The sequence below is a fragment of the Macrobrachium rosenbergii genome, chromosome 52 (assembly GCF_040412425.1).
Source record: "Macrobrachium rosenbergii isolate ZJJX-2024 chromosome 52, ASM4041242v1, whole genome shotgun sequence".
In the NCBI taxonomy this organism is placed as follows: domain Eukaryota; kingdom Metazoa; phylum Arthropoda; class Malacostraca; order Decapoda; family Palaemonidae; genus Macrobrachium; species Macrobrachium rosenbergii.
In genome coordinates, this window is record NC_089792.1 from 11,578,469 (window position 1) to 11,591,917 (window position 13,449).

Below are 13,449 nucleotides of genomic sequence, written 5' to 3' on the forward strand. Positions count from 1 at the left end.
TAGTGACTGGCTAGCAAATACTAGGTGAAGTTGACCAGAAAGGTCGGTGCTAGAGTAAGGGTTTAAATACGGATAAACCGCAGTATTAATCTTTGGAAATTAAAAAAAAAAAAAAAAAGCTTTTGAACACCTATCGTTTTTGAACGCGACCAAAACTCATTTAATCGTGACACTGGGTAAATACTTCGACATTACTTTTGGAATGTTACTCGATTGGACATAACCAGGGGTCATCCCCCCCAAAAGAAAAGGGGGAATAACGGCAAGAACACAAGCTGAACTATAACGTACTAAACTCGAAAATGTCGGAACATTTTGCTATTTCAGTACGGTAGGTGTTGCACTGGAACTTTGGTTGTATATACTATTATTATTATATACTATATTCACTTCAGAACCCACTGTTTATTGGGCAAGAACTGGGCTCTTGTTCACAAAAGAAAAAAAATGAAAATGAGTAAAAAAATTTTGTCAAAATACTTTGATCAGGATATCGGATATGAAAAGGAAGGGGGGGGGGTTCCAAAATTTTTTGTCAATATCCTTTGATCGGGATATCAGATATATGGCGATTCAAGTTATTTTTAAGGTTACAAGTGCTTGTATTCCTTGCCTATGGTGGATTTTATGTAGAAAATATCGTAAACTGTGTTTGTAAAGTCGCATGCAGCAATTATGTCAATTGTTCTAAATAGTTCCTATTTTATTCAGTATTTCTTGACAAATTGTAGTTTGGTACATTCATGCTTTTCAATATTACAATATTTTTTACTCCGTTTGCAAGATCAGGGTCCTTCCAAGTTTGTTTCGGGCTTGAGCACCAGATTTGGTTGAAAGTTTATTGATTATGAAGATGATCCAATGTATTCGTAATGGATTCGGGTGTCATTAGTATTTCTCTTTTGATTATGGTTGAACCATAGCCTCCCTGTAACTGAATGGTATTTTCCCATTTTCTCTGCTGTCATAAAGCTTGATATGGTGTATTGCTTACAAATACGCATCGACATTATTTCGCAGTGTTCCCTGCTCATGTATGCTATTGCGCAAAGAGTGTATCTTAATTATTTTCACGAAGTCTGTTTAGATGGAATTGTTAGCATGAAGAGATGATGTTTTAACAGCTCATTAGTCATTCTTAAGAGGAGGTTTGCAAGCTAAAAGATGGTGATATCTTCAAGTGATAAATTCATTGATCTAAGCCTAACCTTTTAAGTGGTTCGAATGCTTGTTGACATTTTGTGTTTGGATTCCATTTTGCAGTCGGGGACACATCATAGGTGTTCGAGTTCTTGGCAGGTCTATAAGTAGGGAAGCCACTTAGTTGGCGTTTGTATTATCTCGTTTCATTAATGTGAAATGACTTCATCATCTGGCGCTGTCCCTTGGATGTCATTCTGAAACCCTTCCCAGAATCAAGCATTCATTAAAGGTGGAGTGCTTTCATTTGAGGACTCGGATGAAATGAGTTTCATAATAGGAGATTCAATTCTCTTTTAGATATCTGTTAATGTAAATGATGTTATATAGCCAAGAAGGTATGGAAAGACTGCAGTGATAGAAAAATTACCTACGTAGAGCTCAGAAGTGAGCCTCAGGAAAGAAAATTGACATCTCATTAATAAGTGGGTTGATGCGCTCCGGATTGCCGTCATTCTACTTGAACAAGATGAATTTCTATCCTATTTCAATGGCAATTTTTATTTCGTGAAGCACAGTTACAGAGATACGTGAAATGCGTAAATCCTTTGGTAATAAATATTGCGATTCACATTTTAATGATCTTGTTAGGTTATCAGTCTGGTGTTAGAAAACGATGGTGGTAAAGCCGTTATAGAAAAAATATTAAGCGAATCTGTTTTCAGTGAGTTGTTACGTTGCTGCATTATCAGTGTGTGTGTGTGAAGGAATTTAATTACTCCGGAAAGCATTTAACAACAAGTATGTAAATCCTAACATTATTGTGTCGAGAGTATATGTTCATCTGTTTACAGTGACCGTTTATATCACCGTATCGGTTTTGTTGACCATAGTTGTTACACGGTTCACATAATTCAATGAGAGAGAGAGAGAGAGAGAGAGAGAGAGAGAGAGATATTAACTATCGGTGCCTCTTACCTTCCATGGTGAATCCGTTGCAGATTGTTAACAGGAGAAGAGAAACTTGTCGTTCTGTTGAAGGTCCCTAGCCAAGACGCACGAAACACAAGTTACTTATTGATGCACGGTTTTCAGAACCAAAATGATTGAACTTTATTGGTATGGCTGGAGATATCATCTCAGCTGTGTTATAGGCAAATTCACATTACATCTCCGACGAAGTAGTGAGACAAACGAGTTAATCTAGGCTTTAGGGGTCGAGAAAACGAAAATGGTGAAGACGTAAGCTCACAGGTGTAAATTTTAACCCAGCGTTTATGTATATAATTACTCATGTTTTATACTTATTCAGCCGCCGATTTATTCGATTTATGTAGTTGTCAATTTTATTCCAAAATAGACTCATGTAGTTGTAGTTTTAAATCTAGTATTTGGGAATTTACTCCTTTAGGCCTAAATCAATTCCGTAGGGGGACAGTTCCGTTAGTGCACGTTACACGGTGTACTGTAGGTATTACTCGAGGTACTTTGCAGCGTCCCTTAAACCCCTTGCTGCAACCCCTTCCATTCCTTTTACTTTACCTCCGTTCATATTCCTTTTCTTCCATCTTGCTTTCCACCCTCTCCTAACAGTATTATTTCATAGTGCAACTGTGAGGTTTTTCTCCTGTTACACCTTTAAAACCTTTTTACTCTCAAACGCTAAATGACCTCACAGGTCCCAGCGCTTGGCTTTTGGCCTAAAACTTATACCCTATTCCATTCCTTCCCTAAATCAAGAGCCTCTTTACATATAAATTACAGCATCGACATTGATGAAAGGCTTTTGAATAATGTAGTTACATTGTTGTCGATGAGTGGATCATCATCATCACAGTCTGCCTGAAACCCTTCAGTAAATTTCAATTATCCGATCTCTCATGAGTGGTGTTATCAAAGGAAGTTTTCGATACCAGTCGTTGTATTTGGGAAGGTACTAAAATAACCGTCGAGTCATATTCTCCTTAAGAGGGATTTAGGAACATTCTCGGGCCAGGAGAGAAGTGGATTCTATACTTTGGTTATTTATAGATTTGAGAGTCATTTCCTCTTCTGAACTCAAGCCTGCAAAATCACGCCATTCCTGTGAGTGATCCATTGCGGTATTGCACCTTGATTTTGTAGATGCTGTAGTTTCTCTCTCTCTCTCTCTCTCTCTCTCTCTCTCTCTCTCTCTCTCTCTCTCTCTCTCTCTCTCTCGTCGCCACTCACACCACTGACTCTTCTAAAACATTCTTCTCTCTCTCTCTCTCTCTCTCTCTCTCTCTCTCTCTCTCTCTCTCTCTCTCTCTCTCTCTCTCTCTCTCCTCGCCACTCACACCACTGACTCTTCTAAAACATTCTCTCTCTCTCTCTCTCTCTCTCTCTCTCTCTCTCTCTCTCTCTCTCTCTCTCTAACCAAAATTCGAGACTCCAAAACATTTTCTCCAACTTATCACTGGTCTGGCGGACTGATCTCATAAGGAATTGCTTTTGCGGGCAAAAGTCCAGCTAAATTCAACACTTGATAGTCCCTACGCCAGCCCACATACCAGGATTAAACGTGCCTCATACCACCCTTTCTATTTCAATACTCAGCAGGCATCAACAAATGCGCCAGACCAAGTGTTAGGAAAAAAAGTCATACCTCGCCTCCGATCAGGAGACATTAATGAAATGCCTCTTTGCTAACATACAGACCTATTAATATGTCCGTAACCGAAAGATTGCTGCAAACTGAGAAACCTTTCCCAGCATTCGTTGTAATCCCAAGTCAAGTTGTGATGGGCTTTTTTGTAGAAATATCCGTGAATGAGTTACTCTCAAGCTACGCCCTCTTGGCTTCAGGCTAAAACAATGCATCGCCGTTACATTTCGAGCAATTCTTCGCAAATGACATCTTGATTAACTGGTATCAGCCACTCCAGATAAAGGCTTTACGGTATACATAACTTATATCATGGTTAACTAAGTAGATAAGGGATGTTACTAGGAGAGGGTTGGGGTTTGTGGTTACGTGCGCAAAGACAAGATTTGGTGGTTAGTAACAAAATTATAGAGCGTAAAATGAAATGCTGAACAGTAGCTAACACAAATAAAAAATGAATGAAGTAAAATCTCTTTAGGCTCAAGTCTAATGCTAGTAAATGGACCTTTTCAATTACGCTTTTGGTTTAACCTTTCATTAATTAATTGATTGTAATCCTGCCTATAACGTTTTAATTGAATTTCAACACCATGAGGCCGCTGCGGCTAGTTCGCCAACATTTTCAGTTCACAACCTTTATAATGATTATTATATTGAAATTTAACGTATTTATCTTAAAAGAAATGCTTCACTACTAGGAGACGAATGAAGTGAAAGTTTCAGTGAAGTCAGTTTACTGTGTATTGAATAGGTAGTGCAGTGATTTAAAGAGAACCCGAGGAAAGGGAATTGTGAGATTCCAATAAATTGCTGTGTAATCTGGCACAGAAAAAAAAAGACATAAAAAAATTCGATCTCAGGCACAGGATTCAGTTCGGACTCTTAAGATAACCGCCGAATTACTCAAGATCGAACAGAACTTACAAGTTCCCTCAGGCAGGGTTGAAGAGGAGGATTTCAAATAATCTTGAAACGGGGAAAGCGGAAAATGGTATTGATCCCTTGTAAGAAATTAGCTCTTTAATTACACCCCCTGGTGAAATCTGCGAGCGCATATCGTAACATTAATCGCATGTAAAATAGTCTTAATCGGAATTTTTATAAAGATGACCGTATACAATTTTGATCGGATTTAATTGGCGATTTTACATCACCGCGAGAAAGTTTTTCTTGGGAAAACATTTTGAAGAAGATTGGATAATGAAATCCAACACTGCGATGTGACCTACAGCAGCCATTCATCAGCACTGTTATTAAAACAGTGTGTACATTTAATTACGGTAAACCTTCCAACTTTAATGGGGGAAATCCATTATGAATACTGCCATTTAAAAACGTTTCGTTGCATCGCCTCTCTCTCTCTCTCTCTCTCTCTCTCTCTCTCTCTCTCTTAATGGGTGAGATCCATCATGGATAATGCCTTTAGAAATTGGTTTCGTTGCGCTCTCTCTCTCTCTCTCTCTCTCTCTCTCTCTCTCTCTCTCTCTCTCTCTCTCTCTCTCTCTCTCTCTCTCTCTCTCCAATAACATCACAATAATTGTTAAAACGACGGTAAAAACTGTATTGAAACGTTGATAAGTTATGTGATGCCTCTTGCCCATCGTGCTTTATCTGTACTCAAGAAATGTTTTGCGCCTCAGGTGATAGCGTCCCTTCGGCCCTTAGCTGCAATCCCGTTCATTCCTTTTACTGTACGTATGTTCATATTCTCTTTCTGCACTTTACTTTCCACCCTCTCCTAACAGTTGATTCATAGTGCAGCTGCGAGGTTTTCATCCTGTTACACCTCTAAAACCTTTTTACTCTCAATTTCCCTTTCAGCGCTGAATGACCTCATAGGTCCCAGCGCTTGGCCTTTGGTTTAAATTTTATATTCGATTCCATTTTCTATAGTCATAACGGACGCTGCTAGTCGGACTGCTGGTGTTGAATGGATAACGGCAGAGATTACCCAGACCCTCCTTTAAGTCGATTATTTCATCTCTTGAAAATTGAAAAAAATCGGTTTAACACCTTCAATTCCGCTGTTAAATGTACAAATTGTTCAGCAATCGAAATGAACTCCTCTTTTCAATACAGTGTTCGTCAGAGAATACTTACGGTTCTTTATCAAGCGATAATTGACTTAAATTGCGGTATGCCAAACTCATTTGTAACCTTATTAGCTCATGACTCAAATTGCGGTATGCCAAACTCATTTGTAACTTTATTAGCTCATGACTCGAATCTCGATGACGTGACCCTACCAAGAGAGATGCGGTTACAGAAATGAACTGGGCAGTGGAGTTTATTGAAGAACGTAGAAATAAAGGCATTTCTCAGAAAACCTAGATGAAACCAAAGGACGTCTGCCAGTGTCATGAACCACTGATATGTAATTACGAAAATTAATTAGTCATAGACAAACAGCTATGTATATGTAAGCATTATTCAAAACTACTGCTCCTCGTTGAGATTTAGGCAGTCTCACCATACTGAGATTGATCGTGTTCATTGTTGCAGTCACAGCCCCCTGACATTTAGAAAATCTCTCTCTCTCTCTCTCTCTCTGAAAAAGTTTAGCAAGTGCAGCGCCATCACCGCTACTTCGAAACGTATCTCTCGCCGTTAAGCGTTGAGTCGAGGTAGTACAGCCACAGGCAAAATGTGCCGAAGCCATAGTTGCAGTGACTTTACTGTGGATGTGACTATGATGTTAACATGTTGTCAGGTCTGCATAGCAAACAGCAGAGTTGACAGGATTTACTGTAACTAACATCCATACTACGTGATCAGAGTTGACCGAAATTTGACTTCTCGGAAATGTGTAAATAGAAGACCCAGTATTAATGCATTTAGCCCAGTGTGGCAGGATAAAGAAGGATCGGGCTGTTCGGAGGGGAAACAACAAAACGACGACGACGACAACATCAACAACAACAAAATCCCTTGCTCAACAAGGCAGCAAGGTCAGCTCAAACCCACGATGCTACGAAGAGCATGAGGAAATGGAGAAGTTCCGAGGCCAAGGTGGCCATTAAATATGCCTCGGTCTGGTCTGGTATATGATGTGCGTAAATGCTATTTATATACATGAATACACTGCGGAATAGAAACTGATTTTTGTGAGCCCCAAATGCCGTCGTATTGCTCGCTGTTGCGTGTGGTTATAACATTCTGCTTTTTTAGTCGTCCTTCCCTTCCAGTTCACTTTAAATTGTCAGCATTATCCGCCTTGATCCAGGAAGTTTCAGGTGTATTTCCTAATTGACAATCTCCATTTTGCTCTTTAGTTCTCTTACCCTTCTTGTTCATTTCAAATTGTCAGTATTGTCCACCTTGATCTAGGAAGTTTCAGGTGTACTGGACATTTGCTAGTAAACAAGTCTCTCTTTTCGAAGAGCATATGCTAAGGAAAGGAGTATAAATTTTACGTTATCTAGTAATATGGCAGGTGTTATTGTACCAACACTTGTTGAGGACAGGTCGAAGTCGAATCCAGCTGTACCCGTATGGGAGAATAAACCGCCAGGTGTTAGCTGTTGAGGAGATTAGACAGTTGTTAGGGAGTGAATTGGATTAATTAAATATATAGACACCGTCCCGAAACGTCGTCAGTATCACTGGTGATCAAAATTGAAAGAACACTGATAAAATGAAAAGGTTCGTGAGAATGCAGACAAAAGGAATGCTTTAAGGTACTAAGGGTTTGTGACCAGTCGGATGACTCGATTAACATCATTCGTAATTAGTGATCGTTATCTTGCTCGCAGTTGGCGCGTTATGTAACACAGTTCGAGGACGCGTCATGGATTTTATTGGAGGAGAGGACTGACTTACGGTAACAGTGTATTTTAAAAGAATCAAAATCCCTAATTTATTTCTTCGGTACTGCATCATGTCTGGCATTATTGATTTATTGTTTAGTTCTCAAACCAGAGTATAGAGGATAATAACCAAAATAGTTAATGTTCAATTATCACTAACGTATGTTTGTGGAAGATCAAATGTTTTCAACATTTGAAATCTGTTCATTGAATTTAATGTAGAACATATTTTAAAGACTCTAGAAACATTGCAGAGAAATCACTGAAGGTATCTGTGTATAAAAAAAGGAAGATAACACATGTAACCCATGGGAATATTCATTGTAGCTCAGTGAATATTCCCATGGTCTAATGGGTAAAGAGCTGAATGATTGAAAGCATCTCACTGGTTGACTAGCCTAAATTTCATAATTCCTTCATTACCCTAATGGATTTTCCACCTAAGCGATTATCTCACCAAATAACCCTACTGTTGTTAGGATATTTTGGCGTGACACTTAATGGGGTCGGCTCATTTTAAAAATTCATTTATTGTTGTTACAGGAGGTATCATAGGACCTCTGCGGTCATTATATTTCATGATCATTGTCTTTAGTATTAGCATCTCCCCCACGCCTAGAAAGACATTGCTGATTAACCATTTTGTAATAAATGATAATTTGTATACAGTATAAATGAGTTTCAGTCGAGAAACATGGCCAGCGCCATCCTGGGCCATGGGATTTTTAATTTGATTTATTATATTTTAAAAATGACACGGCATGTTTCTCGACTGAAAAGCTCACATATCAAAACTTAAGGTTTATCTGTATCAAAACTTGATTGGTTTATCTGCAATGTAATACGAAATAATGCAACTCTTTCGTCAAACTTTTAGCCAGCGATGGCTTAACGTTAAAAGCACAATCTTACCTTTGATGTGCTTTAAATGTTCCAAACAGTATTATAGGTACAGAGTACATCATTCTTTACGGTTTACTGGTTTTACATTAGTGTTTGGATGTACCGATCTGTATGGTGATGGTTTAGAGTACAATTCACCTAAGTTGGGCAGTCTTAGCCTACAGTAAACCTTATCTGTGGTGTGATTCATGTGTTCCATACACTATTAGCGATACGGAGTAATTTTTTATTTCATTGGTTTGACAATAGTTGTTTGGTACCTACAATGGATCGTATATAAATGGATTTACAATACATTTCACCTTGGATGTCGTATCTTACAGGAAACTGCCTCGTCCTTATGCTCAACCGCTGCCACGAGAAAGTATCCCAGAGTTCTAGCTAAGCAAAGTTATTGCTTAAAACAAGGAAGAGGAATAAGCTTCTAGGCTATAGCTGTTTTTCAAGTATAATATATGTTGATATAACTCATAAGTAATCCACCTACCAGGGAGACTGATGGATTAACAAAATCATACAACACGCATGGAAGTAATCGGTCATTCACCGTCAAAAAATTCCTTCTCATCGTAATTTCCGATGAAAAATCCAAGTGTCTTTCGTTTGTGTGTCTAATTGGTCTTCATGGAAGCGTATCTGCTCACTTGCAAGGAACATGTAAGAGGGCCATTGGGAACAGAGAAAGCATGTGTGTATGTAACTGTATATATGTATGTATGCATTCATACATCCATCAGTAGGACTGCTACAGCCACTTCTGTCTCCTCAAGCGTTTCAGGTTATGGGAGAGTGAGTGGGTTGGAACTGACTGAAGTAGGATCTTGGGTGCGTTCAAAGTAGCGTGGAATATATGTTGTGTCAAGTTGCCATTTCGAAGTTACGCGTTGTATAAATCTCAAGTGGAGTTTTGTGTAATACGCTCAGTTTTCAATGTACCCTTTTTAGTTTTCTGTAAAATAAAACTATTGTGCCGGCTTTGTCTGTCCGTCCGCACTTTTTTCTGTCCGCCCGCAGATCTTAAAAACTACTTAGACTAGATGGCTGTAAATTGGTATGTTGATCATTCACCCTCCAATCACCTTACAAACCAAATTGCAGCCCTCTAGCCTCAATAGTTTTTTTTATTTAAGGTTAAAGTTAGCCATAATCGTGCTTCTGGCAACGATATAGGATAGGCCACCACCGGACCGTGGTTAAAATTTCTTGGGCCGCGGCTCATACAGCATTATGCCGAGACCAACGAAAGATAGATTTATTTTCGGTGGCATTGATTATACGCTGTAACGGCTGTACAGAAAACTCGATTGCGTCGAAGAAACTTGGGTGGATGTTTACCTATTTAAAGATTAAATCGCGTTGGTTAACAACGCGTGATTTTTCAAGAAATGGGCATATTTTTGTGCTTGCATTTAATGATGTTTGTAGTTTATTATTAGTAGTAGTTTCATTTGTGTGCGCTTTTATCATCTGATTTTTAATTAAAATGATCGCATTTTCGTAGATTTTTCTTGTAAAGGTTTTGAAATTTACAAAGCATCATATTCTTGTAACATAAGATTTTTAGTGATTTGTAAATGATTGTAGCTTGTAGTAAGTTAGGAAAATGAATACGCATTATGAATGCATAAACTCTTAATAACTGAGAACGCAAGAGGTCAAGATAACTGCCAATCTGATGACCGGCACATGTATAATGGTATGATGATTACTGGTTTTGAACTTTTCTTGCTTGAGACCAAGTATTTAAATAAAAGTCATTTCACTTGAAGCTCCATTTTTCTTGACTCTCGGCATGCTAATGAGTAATTAACAGCCATTATTTTATCGTCATCAGTTGTCTTTTCATTGAATAGCCAGGGTTGCGAAGTTTTGCTGTGCAAAGAGAACCTTTTCCAGGGTCTCTTCCTATGTTAAACAAATTTCATTTATGTATTTATATAATTTTTATGTGGCGGGTCTTGGTTAACATTTTTCTGCTTGGAGATAGTTTTTAGAATATTTTGACTTTTTAGAATAGTTTGACATTCTCTCTCTCTCTCTCTCTCTCTCTCTCTCTCTCTCTCTCTCTCTCTCTCTCTCTCTCTCTCTCTCTCTAAAGCCACAGTTATTGGCTTAAACTATCACCAGAATCAGTTAAACATTAAATTTGAAATGTGCATGCATTTTAAAGGCCATAACTAATACATTTATAGGTTCCTATAATATGAAATTTTGCAGATGCAGTTGATTACTATGGACAGTTTATTCCATCGTCTCCTGGTTTTTTATTCCCATCATCGACTAAGTAACTAAATACTCTTCATTGTTGTTCTTGGTCGAAAAGTAGTGGTGTTAGTATCACACTTATATATTGTCAGTGTTTACCATTAGTGGTAGTGGAGTTGTTGCTACAACACAAACGCACTCTTATTAAAGTATTATAGTTTTGGGGTCCTGGTGAAGTGATTATGTATGAATTGAACCACCAATGTTTTTTATCAGGAAAATTGAAGACAGTCGCCCATTTTAGTTTTCTGTGAAAGAAAACTATTGTGCCGGCTTTGTCTGTCTTTCAACACTTTTTCTGGCCGCACTTTTTCTCTCCGCTCTCAGATCTTAAAAACTACTGAGGTTAGAGGGCAGCAAATTGGTATGTTGATCATCCACCCTCCAATAATCAAACATACCACATTGCAGCCCTGTAGCCTCAGTAGTTTTATTTTATTTAAGGTTAAAGTTAGCCGTAATCGTGCATCTGGCAACGATATAGGACAGGTCACCACCGGGCCGCGGCTCATACAGCATTATACCGAGACCACCGAAAGATAGATCTACTGTATTTTCGGTGACCTTGATTAAACGCTGTACAGAAAACTCGATTGCGCCGAAGAAACTTCGGCGCAGTTGTTGCTTGTTTGTTTTATGGACCAGTAACATGAGTGTGGGAGAAACACGCGAATCGTTTATATTCTTAGACCGAAAATTCTTCACTGTTTATAGGCTTTTAAATTGAAAACTTATGATGGATGCTGAGCTTTTTTTTTTTGCACTTTACTTTGAATTTATTCCAGAAGTTGACCATTTTCTCGAAAGATGTTTATTTTGTTTTTTAACAAAATTGGCTAGGGACTAGGAAATATCATTTTGAAAGGATTCTTACTATATAGAAGTACCCTTGATTGACCCTTGATCTGAAGTACCCTCTCCTTAATGGCTGCCTGATACGAGAATTCAAATGGTGTTTTTTGCCTTCACATGCGGGACTCAAGTATCACAGACGTTTTAATTGATGCAACGTTATTTTTGGGGGTTAAATAGCAATTCCCTTCCCGCAGCCGAGTGGCCATGTATTTTGCTCAGCTGTGAGACGAGAACTCCAAATATAAACTATATTTTTTCACCACGAGGAAAACCGACATTTACAATTTGTTATGGACGGCCTCTTGGTTTAACGCATAATCGTGTCAGTTCTGCATGAAATGATCTTGACAATGTATCTGGTATTTTAAGCTTTCGCAGCCTGTCCTGATTGGATACGGATTGCGTATTCTAACGCCAACAACTAAAGCAGAGTTTACCTTGGAAAGGCAGATGATAATGAATCGTACCTTTTTAATTTATCCATGGGTAACTCCAAAGCACAGTATTTAGGAACGTCTTGCTTTGTGAGTAGAACGCCTGTTAATGAAAGTATTCTCTCTCTCTCTCTCTCTCTCTCTCTCTCTCTCTCTCAGCTATAATATCGTGGATGACTTTATGTTCTTTCGTGGTTTATAAGTAGAACACCTGTTAATGCAACTGTTGTTTTGTATCAGTATGCAAGTATTATTTTGTATCAATATTCTCTCTCTCTCTCTCTCTCTCTCTCTCTCTCTCTCTCTCTCAAACAGCTATAATCATCGTGGTTGGCTTTATGTTCCTTTGTGTTTAGTAACCCTGCATCATGAGGGCGCAGGTGTTTTTGAGAGTAGTTGTAACGCAGGTGTGCCGCAGAATCGGTTACATCTCGGATTTGGCTTTTTATTTTTTTTAGCAAATTTTTTTTTTTTTTTTTAGCAAACAAGTCTTTCTCCAGTTTAACGCCCTTCGAAGCGCTCTCTCTCTCTCTCTCTCTCTCTCTCGTCAGGTAACAAAGTAATCTTGTTCTTAAAGTTGTCCTACATGTAGCGAGCGCATTTGACGTTCAAATATTTAATTGATCTTGAAGTGACCTTACATAAGTTTCCAGTGCTGACCCTCTGGTGTCTTCCTGTTTGTAGAAACTGCAGTACACATGGTTTAACGATTTTTTTTTTTTTTTTTGGGGGGGGCGGAAGGGGGCCATTTGGGAAGGAATGTGTGATAATTTTTTGTTCCTTCCGTAAGGGTTCATCGTTATTGTAAGCTTTTCGTTACTTGCTTCAAGAATTCTTATAGTTCTCTCCTCTGCCCTCCTTCACTTTGTAATGCCATGACCCATGACTTAGATACGATCATATGAGAGACAGCTGTTTTTGGTTTTATGTTTCGTTCCATTTCTCAGGGATTGGTAGCGCTAGAAGCAGCTTAACTTGCCAGACTTCTTAAGGTAGTTTGTTCTAAGTCTTCCAGTCAGTCGTTGTTGCAACAGACCGCTTGACAAGTAAAGAATTGTTACAATTTTAGAATTGTAACTCGTAGAAAGAAGAAAGGAAAAGTCCTCGCTCTTTAGAGGGAGAAAGATTACGTCTCTCTCTCTCTCTCTCTCTCTCTCTCTCTCTCTCTCTCTCTCTCTCTCTCTCTCTCTCTCTCTCTCTCTCTCTGGGAGGTGGGTTACCTTGTCAAGGCTCTCTTTGTGAGAACGTTGATATTATTGCAGTTATTAAAAACAATGATGTTGGATCTGACATGATAATTGAGTACAAGGTTACAGATCTAGTTAACATTACGCACTGTATTACGGCCGCAGACATGACTGGTTACACACACACACAGAGAGAGAGAGAGAGAGAGAGAGAGAGAGATAGAGAGAGAGAA

General features: G+C 38.6%; 1 protein-coding gene across 1 annotated transcript in view; it reads left to right on the plus strand.

Annotated features, from left to right (window-relative positions):
- LOC136833686 (KAT8 regulatory NSL complex subunit 1-like) overlaps nt 1-13,449 on the plus strand; it is a 281,243-nt gene that overhangs the window by 106,164 nt on the left and 161,630 nt on the right.